This window comes from Rhineura floridana, chromosome 2 (assembly GCF_030035675.1).
Source record: "Rhineura floridana isolate rRhiFlo1 chromosome 2, rRhiFlo1.hap2, whole genome shotgun sequence".
Classification (NCBI taxonomy): domain Eukaryota; kingdom Metazoa; phylum Chordata; class Lepidosauria; order Squamata; family Rhineuridae; genus Rhineura; species Rhineura floridana.
The window spans coordinates 86,849,609-86,869,997 of record NC_084481.1 but is presented as its reverse complement, the minus strand read 5'-3'; the positions used below and the strand labels follow the sequence as shown (position 1 = coordinate 86,869,997).

At 40.6% G+C, this 20,389-nt stretch overlaps 1 protein-coding gene across 2 annotated transcripts in view; it reads right to left on the bottom strand.

Annotated features, from left to right (window-relative positions):
- Nucleotides 1-7,158, bottom strand: part of LOC133376647 (contactin-associated protein-like 5) — a 107,959-nt gene extending 100,801 nt beyond the window's left edge. The window contains exon 1 of one of the 2 annotated variants that reach the window (XM_061609193.1): nt 7,071-7,158. The gene's annotated coding sequence lies outside the window, so the exon portion shown is untranslated. The remainder of the gene's footprint in view (nt 1-7,070) is intronic. The other variant, XM_061609194.1, reaches the window with a different exon arrangement.
- Nucleotides 7,159-20,389: the final 13,231 nt, after the last annotated feature.

Below are 20,389 nucleotides of genomic sequence, written 5' to 3'. Positions count from 1 at the left end.
GATAGGTGACCTGGGAGAGCGGCAGGGAGGGAGGGGGAGGGGGATGAGGAGGGAGGGGACGAGATTGGGTGGATGGGTACTGGGCAGAGGGAAAGCCCCTTTCCTTTCCAAAAGGAAAACATTGTGAACCATCACTTTATTGTCAGACCATAGGTCGTCACAACAACACAATATCACAAAATCACAACCTATAATAAAACAGTAGTATAAAACAAACTTAAAACTAAACAGTTAAAACGGCAGTATAAAACAAGCTTATAGACTAAACAAGTTACTTCTAAAAGCCTGGAAAATATGTTTAATTCCCCTTAGCTTCCAATTCAAGCAAATATTTTGCTCTCAACCTTTGGGCCGCCAAAGCAAAAAGGGCTACCCGGTATGTAATCCAGTAGTTAGTATCAGCTAAGAGTAAATGCACGATCTGGTCAACGCTAAGGGATTCTCGATAATTAATTAAAATGTTAAGAAACTTAGTTCTTGGATGGTCATAAAGGGGGCACTCTAAAAGATAATGAGAAAGGAGAAAGGTCTTCCAGCTTTCCCGACTGGCATATGCATTTCCGCTGTTCCAAAGGAGTCTGAAGATAACGACCAGCTAGGAGAGCGGATGGCATTGTTTGAAATCTTAAGGCAGTAAAGGCGAATCGTAAATGTGGTGGTAAAGGGATTGACAAATAGTTCGCTCTTATATGATCTAATTTATATAGCCTAAACCAGGTGGAAAACTTAGAATTAATGATTGTCAGTCTATCCATCCACTCGCAATAATCTTTTATCTGGATTTGGGTTTTTGCTTTGCATAGTAATAAGGGCGAGTGAAGTGGGATGTGATAATGTAGATGGATAGTCTGTAATTTTGAATTCCTTTTGTCATCCCTGACGACCCTATCAAAACAAGCCTTCGCCAAGACCTTTGAGGAGGAATTTATTGAGAGGTACCAATATGTTAACAGTGAGTGGTGAATCCGGGCGCTGAGCGGGAGAAGCCCCGCTTCAGCTCTTAAGAAAGCAGCCGGCGAGGAAGGGGGGAGATTCAGGAGCGCTCTAACAAATTTATTTTGTATAACTTCTAAAGAAGGAAAGGAAGGTACTGACCATCCCCAAATAGCAGCCCCATAGGTAATCTGGGGGAGAACCTTGTTCAGAAAAACTTTCAATGTGGGGGCCACTAAGTGGCCACCCATAGACCTCTAAAAACGGAGGATGTGACCAACTGATCTTACTGCTAAAAGTTTTACAGCGTCAATTTGTTGTTTCCATGACAGGGTATCTTGAAAGAGGATGCCAAGATATTTAAAGGCACAACATTGGGCTATGGGTTGGTTCCCTATATACCATTTATGTTTAGAGTATTTTTTCCCAAAGACCATGATTTTGGTTTTCTGGTGGTTTACCTGAAGAGACTCTTTTTTACAATACGCGTCTAGGTTTACCAATAACCTCCTTAAACCGATTGGGGTCAAAGAGAGCAGAGTCATGTCATCTGCGTATAGTAAAATGGATAGTTTCCTAGATCCTATCGAAGGGGGGGGAAATTTCAATCCCGCCAGGTCAGTAACTATATCATTTAAATAAAGATTAAACAAGGCAGGCGCTAAAAGACAGCCCTGTTTTACACCTTTATTAGCCGATATAGGTTCGGTTAAATTATTATCCACCCTAATTCTCAAGCTGTTATTGGAATATAGCTCTCTCATCAGATATAGGAGATGTTTGTCAATATTGGTACAGGCCAATTTGGCCCACAAACGATCTCTGTCAATAGAGTCGAAAGCAGCCGCTAAGTCGACAAAGGTGGCGTAGAGGTGTTTAGTGGGCCCATTGACTGTTGAGCCAAGAAGAGAAGGGTAGCGCAGTGGTCAATGGTGAACTGACCTTTTCGGAATCCCGACTGTTCAGGATGTATAACCATATTGGCAGTTTCCCATTCTTCCAGCTTAAGTAAGAGAAATCTACTATACAGTTTAGCTCCTACATCTAGAAGACTAATAGGACGATAGTTGTTAGGATCTTGTTCCTTGCCTTTTTTAAAAATAGGGATGACAATACTCTGTTTCCAACCTTCGGGCATATTGCCTGTGGCATTGATATAAGTAAATAAATTTGCCAGGAGCGGAGCCCACCAATCTGGAAAGTTAGAAAAAAGTTCCAGAGGTATCATGTCCTCCCCTGGTGCTTTGCCACTTTTTAATAAGGAGATAAGAGACCTAATTTGGCCTTTTGAAACTGGTGGCCAATTAGGAAGGCTATCCTGGATTGGCCATGGGCAGCAGGTATTTGAGACGGCTGTGGTAGTATAAAGTTTTGTAAAATGATCAATCCATCTGGAGGGGGATAGTTGACCAGAATCATAAGATCTAGATGGATATGAACCGTTAGATACTATATACCAAAACTGTCGTTCATTCCCCTCCAGGAGAGCTTGATTTAATAGCTGCCAGTGTGCACATGCATGTGAAAGCTTTTTTTGTCTCAGCAGAAGCCTATATGAAGAACGCAGAGAAACAAGATGGTCATAATTAAATGCGGAAGGATCACTTCTTTTTCTAGCATAATTGACTAAATGACGCTTAGCCGCTTTGCATTCAAAATCAAACCATTTCCTATTTTGGGGGGGGAGGAGGTTTTGGGGGGCCTGAGAAACTCACCACTGTTTTAAGATGGGAGATTATAATCTGGTAAGAATGGAAAGCATCCAGCTCACTCAATTCTCCCCTAATGAGGGGAGATATAGCAATACTCTCAAGTAAGTTTGCTATTGCAGTTTGTAGAGGCAGGGACCATCTAAGTCTGCGTTCAGCTAGCTGGAAGCCCTCGGTAGATGTTAAAATTGGGGAAGACCATGGGTGGTGCAGATGTAACACTGTCAAGGAGGGAAAACATTGTGAACAGTATCATTCTTTTTCAGGGTTTCCACTACCTTTTTATTCTATAGCATACACAGTCTCCCACCCAAATTTAAAACAAAGCTATCCCTGGCCACATCCACACCAGACCTTGATTTCACTTTAGACAGCCATGGCTTCCCCCAAAGAATCCTGGGAAGTGTAGTTAGTGAAGGGTGCTGCAAGTTGTTAGGATATACCCTACTCCCCTCACAGAGCTACAGTCAGCAGAATTCTCTGGGAAAGGGGGCTGAATGTTAAACTGCTCTGGCCACTGGAGCTCCGTCAGAGGAATAGGAGTCTCCTAACAACTCTCAGCACCCTTCACCAACTACAGAAGATGGTCAGAGTATGGGGCAAGGTCAGTAATAGGATTATACCTACTCTGTGAACATAGCTGATTTTTAATGAATTTCAACAGATTATGAGACCACTGAGAAATAAGTCCAACAGGGGTCTGAATTATTTTCCTCTTGTTTTATACTTTGAACTCTGGATTCTCTCTGAGTGTTTTATGTATTGCTGTGAAAACTTAGAAGGTTGTTAAGAAAGTGTTTCTGAGTTCAGTTCAAGTTTTGTAAGAGTTTGTTTTGAAATAAGCTTTTAGGAAGCAGCAGAATGGCATGGGGAGTATTTTCAATTTAACATGGTGGAACGTGAAAAATCCATGCTGGCTATAGTATACAACCACTCTCATGGCTATAATCTTACCCCTTCATTCTCCATTTTATAGCACAGATATATATTCCAAAGAATATATCCCTCTCTCCACTAAAAGTTCTGAGATGTATTATTCTTTCTGAAAAGCATATTAAGTTCAGCAAGCCAACCATGGCCTTGCAGAGCAGGAATTTAACTTTACGTGCCCATGAATAACCCCCCCCACTCATATCAAAGCATTGCAGCTCCTTGATTCAATCTTCATGTTATTTTCTGTAACACATTTATTTAGTCCAAAACAGCAGATGGAAACCAACTGCACAAATAAGCACATTAAGAATTGATCTTCCTGTTCTGTAAGACAGGGAATTCACTCATAACAGGCACATTAGGTTTTTGTTTTTTTGCAGGCGCAGCAAAGATAGAACTGAGCTCAGAAAAGAGAGAGCTGGTAAAACAATAAGTAATAAAAAACAGAAGCAGAATAATTTACACAGAGTTCATTTTCACAGTGCAGTTCTGCACAAGATATATAGTCATTGGCCCTCCTTCCCCAATATAATTTGATAGAAGAAACATGTCAACCCTTGCCCCTTTTATTTAGTTCCTGTATGTGACAAATGACTTACAGCTGACACACACACACACACACACACACACACACAGAGCAGCCCTTTGTCTCTTTTTTCTTCTCTATAACATTTAGTAAATGATATGATTTACACTCAGTTCTCAATTTCCCTATCTCTATAAATGGTAGCCAATGAAGACATATAGGCAGCTGGAAATTTTGGATTGCAATGATATTGTCATGTTTTTACTTAATAGATGGAATGAGGGAAAAGATGTTATTTTTGCTACTATTGTTAGCAGCTCTGACACATTTCTGATAAGTATTTATTTTTCATTTAAGATATTTATACCCTACCGACAATATAGAAGAAGCAAAAAAATCAGAAGACAGCTTGCAATGTCTCATTTTGTCCCCATTTATTAGACAAAATGTTGCAATCTTGTACATATCTACTCAGAGGTAAAACCCAATGAATTCAATGAATATTGTTTCCAAAAGTGCTACAGGGATTACAGCATCAAAGACCAAGATTTACATTTCTAGAAAAGCAATGGCTGTAACAAAAAATTATTTTATTTATTTATTTATTTTTTATTTTTTATTTTATTACATTTTTAGACCGCCCTATAGCAATAAGCTCCCAGGGTGGTGTACAGCATAATAAAACAGGTTAAAATACAAAAACACAATAAAACATAATTAAAAATTTTCAATTTTAAAATGACATTGACTAAGGTGGTCTGGTTCATCTTGTCTGTTGTAAATGGTGGATAATTATCCAAGGGTCAGCTTTCCAGCCTAGCTCTTAGACTCTGCGCCATCACTGAAGTTCTTAGGATGTTGGTATACTAACAACTACAGAAAACGTATTTTCTTAAGAATGATGAAATGTATGGCTTGGCCGCATAATAAGCAGATATATCATGGCAATGTTTAACTAATACTGAGAATGTATTGGACAGGCTTTGGAAAACAAATTCTTCTTGATTGCACAATGTATTAGGGACATGCACAGACAAGATTCGCCTTGTATTTTTGCATTTTTTTTTAAAAAAATGATGTTTCTGCTCTGCGCTTTCTCTTTGCTTTGATCTGTAACTAGGGTTACAACCCATTCTGTAGAAAACAAAGGTCTGTTGTCCCCATTCTTTATAACTTTTTTTCCCTTTTGGCCAAAGTGATGAAATTTACAGGGTACAGGAACTTGTCCAGGGTGCATTAAGCTTCCAAACTGCAGACAAATAGGTTGTGGAAGGTTGTGGGGGGAGGGGGTGATTTGTCTCTTGTTTTTTCTTACCTTAAAAAAATTAAGTGGGTGAGTAGTGTATATTCTTGCTTATATATATTTTTTTAAAAAATTGCAGCTTCATGGCAGACTTTCTTTTCATGAGTTTGTTTATCCTCCAATAGACATTATTGGTCTCCAATAGACCTAGCATCGTGAAACTGTCTACAACTCTGCCTGCTGAACTCTGCCAGCTCTGATGTTCGTTTTGTTAAAGCAGAGCAATGTGTGATTTTTTTAAAAAAAATCCTAAATGAAGTTTTTAACTTTTTAAAACACCCTCTGGGTGGGCTGGCGAGCCGGCTGTCTGTCTGTCTGTCTGTCTGTCTATCTAATCTCCACAGAAAACATTTTGGAGAGCCTTGCTTTTTGCAAAGCTCATAGACATAGAGAATACAGGAGAACACAGAGCTATTATGTATAGAAAAACCAGAAACATACAGCAACACAACACTTTGTGTGTGGGGGTCCTGATCCAACTGGGGAGGGAGGGTTATCACCATCACACTTTGACTCTGGAGGGGGCAAAGACAAATCACCCCTATTTTCCTCATTATTTGGCCCACATAAAGAGACGATGCACATCCCAACCATTTAAAGTATGAATATAAATCTGGCATGGCTAACTCTGAATCACTTTGAACTTAGGGTAGCAACAAGCAAGAACATATTTTTGCTGTTACCTTTTAATGATGCATTGTTAGAAATAATTAGGAAATCTATACTTTTAGTAGTGCTATATACAGAATATTTGTCAAGTCTTTTGCATATGATTCTCCAGAGAGTCTTTTGTTGCTGTTTCAGACATAGTCCACTGAAGGAAATATGAATCTAGCATTAAACTCCCTGGCTCTTCAATAATTGAACACCGTAACACAGGCAGACCCTTAAGAATTCTCAGCCAATAGGTACAGGTAAATTAAAGAGATGTTCCACAGATGCAGAACATCAATGCACTGTGAATTCCCTGTTATATAGGGGACATATATAAATTAGCTTCTTCTGACACAGATGGTCTTCATAACAGTGGCTGAGGCTGCTGTCTGAGTAGGCATTATTTGGCCAGATGAACAAATTGCTTAGTTCAGTATAAGGGTGATTAGCAGGTTCACTAGGCACCCCAAACGTTTTCCTATAGCAGCATCTCACAGTGAGCAGTAACAAAAGGAACTATTTCAGAGGAGTTTTATCAACCTCATAATGGGAGAAAGGGTGGCGGCTAGGAGACATGGGGCCTCACTAGTTTCAAGCAATGGTGTAGTGGGGCAGGAATGCTGGGCAGTGCAACTACATTTTTTTTTTTCACAGCAGGGACAATGATGGAGCAATATTACATCCTGGAGCAGTATTTGCCTGTGTTGTAAGTTTGGGGGTAGGTTCTGCCTGCCACATGACCCCTTTGTCAGGTTGTCTCAGACAGTGACTGGCCCAGAATCACACAGTAAACTTTATGGCTCATCAGGGATGTGAACACAGGTTTGATCCTAATAAATATTTGGTAATTTTAAAAAGTATGTGAAATAGGAACAGTTTTGTGGTCCTATTTCTTAGCAGAGATATAAATGCAAGCAGTGGAAGTGAGAGTAAAACCAGCCCACCTTTCCCTAGGCACAAAGAACAGCAGACACAATCTCCTTAGGTAAAAAGATAAAGAATGTTTACTCACGACCTTGAGTCCATTAGTCTTTAGTAATGATGCTCTCAGGAGAGCATCTTCCATGCTGCCTCTCCCAGAGGTAGTGGGAATGGCGGATATGCAGAAGTCTGCTAATATCCCAGGACAAAGGAGGAGGAAACCAGGTAACTAACCCCACCCATTAGGAAGTTACATCATGGTAAACAGGTACATGGGATATTTCCCAAATATCCCTTAAAGGGAACATGCAAGCTTGCTTATTCTCACAATAAAATGAATATGTTACTGCTGCTCTTTGGTGGCTGGCATGGCAGGGTGGTGAAATGGAGCTGGCATCACTGCCACTTATTGGCAAAGTGGAGGGGTGCTGCAGAGGCAAAATTAGGATGGCAAGGGCACACCAGCAGAGCCAATCCAGCACTCCTTCTGGTGCACCCACACAACCCTGATCACATCCCCACCTTTCTCATCCCCTGCACCATTAAGCAGTAGCAATTACACTGCCTGGAGGCAGATGCTGCAGTGCTGCCCCATCATGCCAGCTGTCCCTGTAGATAATATGTTACATAGAGAGTTCAATCGATACAGCTACCTGTGTTTTTGGATTCTCTTTGGTAGAGTGACTGTGGACTTACTTTGATGATGAGCCTCCTGCACTTCAAAATGTACCACACTTTATTAGCCTGTTTGTAAACTGTTTTCTATCATTTTATACTGTTTTTATCCTGAAGAGATACTGATTCTGCAGAGTTGGCCCAAGACATCTTGCTGCCTCATTCCATTTAGAGAAACTCACCAGAGTATAAGTTGAACCTATCTTCAAATAGGAGAGGACAGCATCCTCCACCACAGCTGAGGGCCGCAAGCTAGCTCAGGGGCACAAGGCAGATTTCATAGCACACACAGCTCTGTCCTCCAACATCTCTCTGCCAATTCCCACCCCTAAGCACCTGCCAGTTGAAGCAGCCACTTCACTCTGGCTAAAAGGGTGGCTGGACCTGGATTGTGCAAGAATACAACAGGAAGAACCTCAGAATTAAGAACATCTTGTGAATAATGGTTGGTTCTGGCTAGAACATTTTTGTAACACTGAACCCATATTACTCATCTTCCTTCTTGCTCCTTGCAGTCACTGTGGCAGTTCCCCAACATATGCTTGAGCAAACCTTGCAGAACTCATTCATTTTACCTGACATCTCTCTTAGTTCAAGGTCTCAGACACCTCCCCCTTCATAGTCCTTTTAGAGTCTATTCTGATGACCACTCACAGTTAGGGAGGGATCCTCTTCTCCACCTCCACTATGACTATCAGGAAGGAAGAGAGTACTCTCCTCCCCAATCCTGCCTTGATATCCTGGGTACCATTTGTAAAAATAAATAAATAAATAAGTAACAGACAGTTTAAAATAAACAAGCCTAACTACTGCTTAAAGTGCATTGTTAAAAAACCAGCCTTTCCTGGCTTCTTACATTTCAGCTGCAGGTTTGCTGTACCATACAAACTTTTGAAGAGTTAGAAAAAGAAAAGATAAAACCTTGTGAAGAACAGGAAGCTGTTGGTGCTGCTTTAAGAAATTGTCAGACACCTTAGCATTGAAAAATGGCAGAAAATCACTTTGAATTACACAAATACTGGTAGGGTCAAGGATTTCCTCTCCCCCTGCAGGCTCCAATAAGATAAAAACCACAGTGAAATTCAACATTCAGGGATCTTGCCATGGCTGAAGAATGAGAGAGAGACAGCTCATTTATTCCCTATTCAAACAAATGTAACTGTTCCAAAGTGGATTGGAATGTCTGAAGCATATGCTCTGTTTAGAACTATCAAATCCTCAAAAACTGCCTTAAGGTAAATGGCTACTAAGTGTCTCATTCATGGATTCTCTTGAAATAGCTCAGTGGAACCATGCAGACATGTGCCTGCACTTCTCAAGACCTATTTTCCATTTTGCAGCTATCCCATTTATTTGTTTTGCTGACAGAGATGGGCATCAGCCTGGTCCCATAGATGCAAGGTCACTGACTTTTAAAAAATTCCTTCTCTTTCATGTTAATTCCTTTCTGGCCCCCAGAGCTTGGAAAAGTTACTTTTTTGAACTACAACTCCCATCAGCCCAATCCAGTGGCCATGCTGGCTGGGGTTGATGGGAGTTGTAGTTCAAAAAAGTAACTTTTCCAAGCTCTGCTGGCCCCGAACATATAGACCTTTCCATGACTTTTCCAGGAGAAGCCAATGTAGTGCCTTCCAGATGTTGTTGGACTCCAACCAGCTCCAGCCAGCATGGCCAATGATCAAGAATGATGGGAGCTGTCACCCAATAACATCTGGAGGGTACCATACTGGCTACCCCTGGGCTTCTCCTTGGGACAAATTCCACATTACTGGTAATTAAAGCAATTTCAACACTCAACGTCCTCCAACCATATATATTTCCACATACTGTGCCTCCCACAGGAATGCCTCTGTCCAACATTAAAAGATTTATGTTCATCAAACTGCCCCCCTCACCCACACTATTGTCCCTTAGTCTTCAGTTTGATCCCATTTACTCAACTTATTATTGGACCCTAGCTACAACTTAATCCTGTCCCTCGGGACCTAGTGACTTTGCTTCACGATACCAAAGTCTCTCAAATGGTCAAATAGTTGCTTCAAACAGTGATAGCTCTTCAGGGTTGCTCACATCGATATTCACTTGCTTTTTGCAATCCTTTCCTTCCCAGACCTCAGGAGATGTTTTTTTAAAAACAAACTTGAAGTACTCTGCAGGGACTGTCAAAGGGGAGTGGTTTAGGTGATCCCCGTCCCTCAGTCCCCCCTTGCAGTCTCTCAGCTCCCTGAGAATCCCTCAGTCCTTCTGCAGCATCCACTGGTGGTTGGTGCCCATTGGGGCTGGGAGGCAAAAGGCAGAGAGGCTAGCACTAGTTGGAGCCAGAGCCAATGTCAGGTAGAGACATCTCATTCTAGTTTTGTCCCAGTCCTCCTCCTGCTGAGTTCTACAATGGCAACATTGAGACTAAGGAGGAAGAAGCTGACAGCTAGTGCTGCCACTCCCTGGACTGGATGTAAGTAAGAAAGTAAGTGGGGGCTGCTAACAGCAGATTGAGGTTGGTGGGGACCAGCTTCCACTGGCAGTGTTTTATCCCCCATTTAGCTGATGATGGGGCAGCAGCACCAGTAGGATCTCTTTTTGTCCCTTCTTTATGTTCCTAGCTTTCGAAGCATCAGGACAGAAATAATGAGAGAGAGAGAGAGAGAGACCATGCTACTACAACCACTGCACCCTGTGAGCACCTACCTCTTGCTGATTGATTGCTTGCTTGCCTGCCTGCCAGCCTACTTGCCAGCAGAATTGTCTCCACCTGCAGCTTTCTGGGGTGTGGCCCAGCAAGACCTTTAGCTGTAGAAGCCCAAGGCAGTGGCCTTGGGCACTGCCCATTTGGTTACAGTAAGGACTTAAGCTTGTTTCTCGGGGTGGCCACTATGAAGCAAGATGGCTGCTGTGTGAGCTCATTAGCATGCCTGAAAGAACTCCTCCACCACCAGATGGGTGGCTACATCGGTGGCTACATCACTCTCTGGAGAAGGACTTAGAGAAGGGTCTTCTCTATAGTGGTACCCCAGTGGTGTAACTTTCTCCTCTTGGAAGCATGGATGGTCATACAACGATGGGGCTCTATTGTATATATGTTTTCTCGATATATATATATTTGTTTTCTCCAGCTTTTGCAGACTAGATTGATTTGAGATTTGAGCCTGTTTTGTGATATTTTGTGGTGTTATTTATTGATACTGTTGACGTTTGTCATTATTATTATGTTCTGAATTGTTTTTATTATATTGTTTTGTTCTTGCTATGGAAGCCACTTTGAGGTCACCTGGTGATTAAAAGTGGCATACAGATATACTAAATAAATAATAAATAAATGAATGAATTGCATAATACAAAACAATATAAGCCCAAGCCCAAACTTGGAAGCTCCTAAAGCAGCCTTTCTAACTTGGTGCCCTCCAGATGTTGTTGGAACATTTAATTTAATAAATAATAAAATAATAATAATAATAATAGTAAAATAATAAATAATAATAAAATTTAATAAATAATAATAATAATAATAATAACTCCCATCAGCCTCAGTCTGCATGACCAATGGTCAGAGATGATGGGAGATGTAGTCCAACAAAATTTGGAGGATACCAAGATGGGGAAAGCTGCCTTAGGCTCACTTTGTATTGGGGTGAAGAATTTGCAACTGGCAGAGTTTTGCATAACAGCAATGAAAATACTCTAATAATGATACTAATCATTACTATTACTATTATTATTATTACATTTCCAGGAGTAAGGAATTGTCTATATCACAAATTGGTTATAGATTTTGTTCTTCTACAGCTAGGTGGCCAAGTCATACAGATGTTCATTTTATTTTCCATATTTGCACTAGACAGCTTTCCTTTCTGTCATGACAACCTTACTGTTTCCACTTAGATGAAAGTGGGCATGATATTTCGATTTAAGAGGAACACAGCTCATGTTCCAGAAATGCCAATGAATTACAATTGATTCTAACAGGCCCCATGCTGTGAGTACAGATAATCACAGTTAAACAAAGAGGAGGGCTGATGAATGTGGATGAACAATCATCATTTGCTTGCTACCCCCCTGAAGTGCCTGTGTAGACTGATTCCTCTTCTACTGGGTCTATCTGAAGACTCTGCTTCATGTGCCTCAATAACCACCAAGTATGCATGTAAATTAAGCCAACATAGTTGCAGAAATTCAGCCTTTTGCTGAGATGTTTTTCTTGCTAGGCTAGCTATTTTTGTACTATTCAACCAGCAGCGCTCTAATACACAGTAATAGAAAAGAGAGATACTTGCTTTCACATCATCATGTTCAGAAAAAGAGCTAGCAGTCTAAGGTGCAATCCTTGTGGAAAATCGCCCTAAATATACCTTATAGTTAGGCATTTTCTTATGTTATGCTGGCTAAACTCTAAATATCCTTTAGCCATGGGATCAAGACCAAACAATACTTCAATTCCCTTAAACGGCTATTACTAGAGGAAGCTCTACTTTCTGTAAAAAAAAAAAAGTCACTGCAATACATATTGTGAGGGCTGGAGTCAAAATGTCTTTTTCCCCGCAGAGTGGCTGCGTACACACAACATTTTATTCTAGAATCTATAGTGATGGATTTCTTGTATTTTTTTACCTAATCCACACAATTTAGATCTATTGCATATTTTTTGTCCCTGATAAGCACTTCCAGTAATGAAACTGGTTTCATTATGGAAATAAAAACTCATTACAGGTTAGAAGAAGAATAATTTTATTTCAGTCAACCGACCACAATACAATATAAAAATATTAACATGAGACTACTTGGTGACAGAGCTATGGCAGACATCAAAATACGATAAAATTAATTACAATTCACAATCTTACAGGGTCTGGTCACAATGGCCAAGTTCAGAAATTTGGCCACTTGAACGGTAATTGCCTTGTCAGATCCCTCTAGTAAAACAGGCAGAAGAGACTCAGGGGAGCGGCGTGGAAGGGACTGCATAATGGGGTGTACAATATCTTTTCTGGCCCCTTCATAATACCTACAATTAAACAGAACATGTAAAACAGACTCCACTTCAGCATTATCACAGGGGCAGCATCTATTATTCCTTGGAGTTTTATCGTATCTACCCTCCAAGAGTTTAGAAGGTAGGGAGTTGAATCGGGCCAGAGACAATGCCCTCCTGTTCTTAGGTACAGATAGATAGAGCATCCCATCATTACAAGGGAAACCTGTTAGACCCAGTGATCAAGGGGAACAGAGGCCTGAAGCAGCTACAAGAAGCTCTTAGATGTCAATGTCCACTAGCCACTGTTTAACAATTGCCTTGGCCCTACCAAGTTCCATAGAGAGCAAGTCAGAAGGAGAAAGGCCAACTGAAACAACTTTATCCACCACCATCTTGGTCCAAGATGGCTTAAGAGGGTCTCTCATTACCTGAGACGTAAATAAGCTTTGAGTGAGCGTAAGACAGCAGCGTAGCCAGAATTTAATGACATGGATCCAAGCTAAGCATTTTAAAGAGTTAAGGCCAGCCTCCAAATTAAGGGTAGCTCCAGAAACACATCTTGGGACACCAAAAATAGATCAAAGGAAGAAGGATTGAATTCCTTCAAGTGATCCTTTAAAGTAGGGATACCAAATTGGTGCCCCATAGAGTATCATCGGGACTATTTTAGTTCTTAAAACATGTACTGCTGCTGGCAAAAATTTCCCGCCCTTTATGAAAAAGAAGTGGGTCATTGCACCCATGTTTTTCTCAGCTTTGGCCTTAACATATTTGCTATGGATTCTCTAGCTGACTATTTCAGGGAACCAGATACCCAGGTATTTGTAGGAGTCAACCTGTTTGATTTTGTCATTCCCCATGAACCATTACTATTACTTTAGATTTAGAATAGTTAATTGTAAGGTAATTTACTCTACAGACGATCACAAGAGATAGAATCAAAAGCAGATTTTAGGTCTATGAAGGCTATAAAAAGTTTGCCTCCTTGTGATTTAGAGTGTTTGTGCACTAAGTGGGCCAATACCAGACAGTGGTCAAGTGTGGAGCATCGTGGTTTGAATCCTATCTGCTCTTCTCCCAAGATGTTGTTGTCTCTTATCCACATTTTCAACTTTAAGCCTAGATAGCTGGCGAACACCTTCCCCACTATAGACAACAAACTGATTGGGCGATAGTTACTCGGGTCGTTCTTGGGTCCTTTCTTATAGATGGGAACAATGAAGGCTTTCAGCCAAATTGTGGGAATTATTCCTGATTTGTTTATTAGAGTAAAGAGGGAGGCCAACAGAGGGGCCCACCAGCTGATATTACTTTTCAGCAGCTCCGAAGGGATGCCATCTGGTCCAGGAGCCTTGCCTATCTTTAACTGGGATAATAGTTCCTCAATAGTATTAGTATCAACAGGGGGCCAGTCAGGGATATCGGAGAGCAGATAAGTGGGAGGACTGAAGTTAGATGTTTTTGGATAGTTGAAAACAGCACGAAAATAATCCTCCCAGATATTTGCTGGCATATAACAATCTGGGCTTCCATTATGGTCAGCTAGAGCTCCGGAAACAAGCTTCCAAAAGGATTTAGTGCTGCGAGTGATAGATGATCATTACAGGTTGATTCTGCATTACCCTGCAGTGTGTCCATTTAAAAACCAATGTAAGCAGTCACAGCAAGAGGAGGGTTTTCAAATGTGCAATCTAATCAAGGGGAGGGGTTTCAAGTAACCACACCCACCTGCCTGAATGGCAGGATCTACATCAATCTAAATTTAAAGCAGCATGTTGAAGAAGAGCATGAATGATTCCATAATGAGAAAAATTGAATTTTGTACATTTTTGTACTACAGATGGGTAAGTGTGCGTGTGTGTGTGTGTGTGTGTGTGTGTACTGCCTTCAAGTTGATTCTGACTTATGGCAACCTTATGAATAGGTTTTCATGAGGCAGTGACTGGCCCAAGGTCACCCAGTGAGCTTCATGGCTATGTGGGGATTCGAACCTTGGTCTCCCAGGTTGTAGTCCAACAGCTTAACCACTACACCACACATGTAGTCACTAGCAAATAATTGTGTCTGAGGAAGAAACACTCTCCCCTATTCATGTTCTTCAAGCCCTACCCTCTTCCATTCACCTTGTGAATATATTGGTTGACATTTTTTTCTGCCTTTCAATTGATCACTATTTCAGAAGGACAAGAGAAGAAAGCAAGGCTACTTTGTTTCCTGTTTGACTTGTACTTAAGGAGCGTTAACTCTTCCTACCACTTACATGACCTCTGAAGTTTTATAAAAATATATAAAACTCCACCTATGCATTCTGACAGCATGGAACATTCTGCAGACCCTTTCATTAGCCCCGCTCTGGCTCTTTATAAGTAAATCCACCAGCCATGTCCAGAACAATAAACCATCCCAAGTGAAAGGCCAGCACCATCAGTGGAGAGGAGCTATTTACCCTTGTTTGTGACCTATCAATGGAAACACTTCCCACAGTTGGTGAGTCACCAAAAGTGTTAATGCCCCTCATTAAACTACTTTATAGTCTTATGTGTTAAAATACATTAAAGAGCAACTGTAAACAGCTGTCAGCCTCTGAGTAATTCCAACACTGGAAAAGTTACAATTAACGTCAGTAGTTAATGTTCTAAGTGGTGGAAGGGGGAATCATGCCACAATAAACAATTACAACTTAAGGGCATATACAAACTACTGCACCCATCCTGGCTCAGCTGTCTCACTCAGAACCTGCAGTTATGTCTTCGTTGGTCAAAGCAGCAGGGATGTCATTTGTCATCTCATGGTATGCTGAAGGGCTGCGAGATTGTGCAGTTTGGAAAAATGCAGCTGTAGCAGAACATATGTATAGGCAGCACCATGAAATGAACTGGCTATAAGCCAGCATGTTAGGATTAAAAAAAATGCCAAGAGAATATAAATGAGAAAATTCATAGAATACTGTACCCAGCAGACTGTTGGCAATACATCCTGACCAATTTTAAAGGTCAGCATGACAATAACCTATCTTCTTTATGGAGCATCTTAATCAGCTTTGATATGTTTTTCTTACCTAGTGAATAATGAGTTTTCTAGCACTCCCCTCTTCTACTTTTACTGGACTTCATATCCCACCTTTAAATGGGACAATAATATTCCATTTGTATCCATCTCACATACATGGACGTGGATTGCAGTGTTTGTGTGTCTGCCCAATATTAGACAGAATCCAGTTTCACTTCTTCTCTTTTTTACACCTCCTGTGTAAAAGGATTGTCATATTTTTGATGCTTGCACAATTATTAATTCCAGTTTATAGCTCCTCATAATTCATCCAACACCTCTTTCCCCATCATTTGCTAACAGAACCCGGTTCCCCAACATAACAGATGCAACTCTACTTCATGTAGCATTCTTCCACATCTTCAAAAAAGAAGCATGCTCAGATTAAAATTAGAAGGAGTAACTAATGATTCGGTGGAATATTCAGTTAACAAAGCAATCCTATGTATATTTATTCAGAATTAAGGATGGAGGATAATTGTGTTTTGATCTACATTTTAAGTGAACTAACCTAATTTACACATCCAAGGTAATACATGGATCAGAAAATAATTATCTTTTGGATTTTGTACTTCTCTGAATTTTGCAAAACACTTTGCAGCTCAACAAAAGCAAAATGCTGATAGAAGTACACAAATGGATTTGTTATAGGATAAAACACGTAGAAGTGTGTACATTAAAATAAAATATGTATTTAAATTATTAAAATACATATTTAAATACATGTTTGTTTTGTTTTAAAAATGCAGATTCATGCAGAAGTACAACAGAACAGATGTATAAAGAAATTCCTTAAAAATTGACATGGGCCAAAATTAGAGTGATCCTTCCATCCCAATACAGAAGCAAGTCCCAGTGTGTTCAATGGGGCTTCCATCCAAGAGTGTGCATAGAATCACAGCCTAAGAGAACATTCTCTACTCTAGTTCAATATGCTACGAACCAGGCTTCTATTACACCCTATGCCTCTGGGACTCTTGTTCTATCACCAGGTGATCTGTTGGAAATCATCCCAGGGCAGACATCCACTAGCAATCTGGTCTTCTGAATGTTTTCAAAATGAATGTCATTTCCCTAATGGCAGGCTTGGCACAGTGCTTTTTTAAAAGGTCAGGTATTAATGTTGTTGTAGTTGTAGTGCATAAAGAGTCTATTCACAAGGGCACAATCCACCATATGTGGATATTTATTATGAAGAGCAAAATGATTCCCCACTTTTATGCTGTATTTTAGCAACGCCTGTCAGAATAGCCAGCCACAGGCAAACAGTTGTATCCAAAAATATATCCCATGGAGTTCTTGGAGAAATGTATGGAAAGCATGTTGTTAACAAACCCCATCCCCTTCTGATTAAGATAAAGTACAAGTGTCCATCAGAGTATGCAGGTAGGGTGCAGCTATGTGATTAAAAGCAAAAACAAAGATTCAACACTGTGAGAGACACAGACAGGCAGTTTCTGCATTTTTATGTATTCTCTGACAAGAGAGCTAAGTGGCCTTAAGCACACAGCTCTGCTTTAGTCAAAATACATCAATGGCTCTCAAACAGCTGGTCCCCTTAACAGTCCCATGTAAAACATCTGTTTATATTTGTGCATACAAATGAGACTATCAGCTGGAAAGCCTCTATGGGATGCTTTGGACAGTACATTTTTGTACCTGTTTACACAAACAGCATTATGTTTTGGTGGAACACGTGCATATAAACTGTGGTTTTTGCTCTCTAAATACATGTGGTGTAGTTCTTTTAAGTCTCCTGTCTGCAGCTTATGAGCAAAATCCACAAATTATAGGTATTCACATAGGCCCTTTTCAGTTCACAGTTCTTTGCATGAACAAAAGTGTAGGCAAGGAGCAACATGGTGTCAAACTCTATGCGTATCAATGAGTATTAAATATAAGGTCTGAAAGCCTATGTATATTGATTGCTGTAAAGAAATCAGAATTAGTTATTTTTAAAAAACTGTAAATTTTTACCAGAAATTGTTTTCAGGTAAGAAAGTGTTAATAGAATGTTAACAGGCGCAGATGAGATGTGACTGACAGGTGGGAGGGTGTGTGTGAGTGAGAATTCCGAAGGGAGCTTTAAAGAGAAAAACGGTTGGGGTTTGACAGTTAGATAGAATTATGGATCAGGAAGGGAACGTCTAGTCAGAACGGTTGAGGTTTTGGGGGAGGATCCCATTGGGATTAGCGGGCTAGGATACGGACAATAACAACTTACTCATTTATTATCACATTTAACATCTTGTATATAATAAAGTTTATTTGTCTGATTCAAAATCCCACGTGTCAGCTTGATCAGTGTGCTACCAAACCTATTCTGTACCTATACCTTATACCAATTTTACAGACAGATTTGGTGAAAAGGTGGTGGGGCTGAAGCTTGTGGTTCAGAGGGCATATCTGACTCAAGCTGAGGCAGACTTCCTGGGGATTTCCTGATCCAGGCATTTGCAATCAGGAGATGGTAATCCCAGTGATGATGGAAAAACACAATTGCAAGGTCTGAAAAGACTTCTGTGCATTCATGAAACCTGCGAAGGTTCTGTGAGCAAAACAATGTAGGCACTGAGGTCTTTTTAGACCTCACAATGAATGTGCATAGGTCAAGTTGACAATGGTGCCATAACGATATACTGCACATACAAGGGATTGGATTTTGATCAAGTTAGTTGCATTTAGGTCCTATTGAAACCATGTAACATTTTACATTGACTTTCAAGTCACATTTGAAGTCATATATGAAGTATATGGAGGTGTAAAAATTGGAGGGAGAAATATCAATAACTTAAGATATGCAGATCATACCATACTACTAACAGAAACCAGGAATGATTTGAAACAAATGCTGTTGAAATGGTGGCCTCGGTGGCATGGAATGCTTTCTACCATCTTCGCCTGGTAGCCCAGCTATGTCCCTATCTGGACAGTGACGACCTCGCCTCAGTTGTTTATGCTCTGGTAACTTCTAGACTGGACTACTGCAATGCACTCTACGTTGGGCTGCCCTTGAAGACTGTTCGGAAACTACAACTAGTCCAGAATGCAGCGGCCAGATTGCTGACGCGGACCAGAAAGTCCGCTCATATAACACCTGTTCTGGCCCGTCTGCACTGGCTTCCTGTTTGTTTCCGGGCTAGATTCAAAGTGCTGGTTTTAACCTATAAAGCCCTACATGGCATGGGACCGCAATACCTGGTGGACCGCCTCTCCCAATATGAACCTACCCGGACACTGCGCTCAACATCTAAGGCCCTCCTCCGAGTGCCATCCCATCGAGAAGCTCAGAGGGTGGTGACCAGAACCAGGGCCTTTTCTGTGGTGGCCCCCGAACTGTGGAACAGCCTGCTCGATGAGGTGCGCCTGGCGCCGACGCTATTATCTTTTCGGCGCCAGGTGAAAACCTTTTTATACTCCCAGGCATTTTAAAGTGTGTTTTAATGGCATTTTTATCATTATTTGTATTTTGGATGTTGTTTGGTTCTTTTATTGTTTGTTTGTTTTGTTTTCTTGATTTATTGTATTTATTGTATTTATACATTGCTTGTTTTTTATCTTTTTGTACACCGCCCAGAGAGCCTTCGGGCTTAGGGCGGTATATAAATTAAATTAAAAAAAAAAAGAAAGTGAAAGTAGCACAAAAGCAGGACTACAGCTGAACATCAAGAAGACTAACATAATGACAACAGAAGATTTATGTAACTTTAAAGTTGGCAATGAAGATATTGAACTTGTCAAGGATTATCAATACCTCGGCACAGTCATTAACCAACATGGAGACGATAGTCAAGAAATCAGAAGAAGGCTAGGACTGGGGAGGGCAGCTATGAGAGAACTAGAAAAGGTCCTCAAATGCAAAGATGTATCACAGAACACTAAAGTCAGGATCATTCAGACCATAGTATTCCCGATCTCTATGTATGAATGTGGAAATTGTACAGTGAAAAAAGTGGATAAGAGAAAAATCAACTCATTTGAAATGTGGTGCTGGAGGAGAGCTTTGCGCATACCATGGATTGCGAAAAAGACAAATAATTGGGTGTTAGAACAATTAAACCAGAACTGTCACTAGAAGCTAAAATGATGAAACTGAGGTTATCATACTTTGGACACATCATGAGAAGACATGATTCACTAGAAAAGACAATAATGATGGGAAAAACAGAAGGGAGTAGAAAAAGAGGAAGGCCAAAGAAGAGATGGATTGATTCCATAAAGGAAGCCACAGACCTGAACTTACAAGATCTGAACAGGGTGGTCCATGACAGATGCTCTTGGAGGTCACTGATTCAGAGGGTCACCATAAGTCGTAATCGACTTGAAGGCACATAACAGCAACAACAACAACAATGTAAAGTATCTGTTTTGCTCAGGCAAGTCTTTCTCTATCCTCTCCAGGACCTTTTTGGAATACCTAATACTGGCCAGGGATAAAATATATGTAAAATGTCAAAAATCCTTTCTGTACAAGAGAAGATTCTGGGTCCTAAGAAAACTATGGACAAAGAATGTTGAAAATAAGTATAGTTTATATTTCTCTCTTCCTTTCTACCTCTTCCTTTTTCAGCAGGGCTTTCAGCAGCACATCCCATAGTGGAAAAGTGTGTTGACTTTGCCTTGTCCTCTCCCACAACCTGGCTTACCTTCTTCCCCAAGCTTACCTTCATGTTTCTACTGTGTGCTTTGACACTGACATCAACAGGAGGAGGACTGGGGTT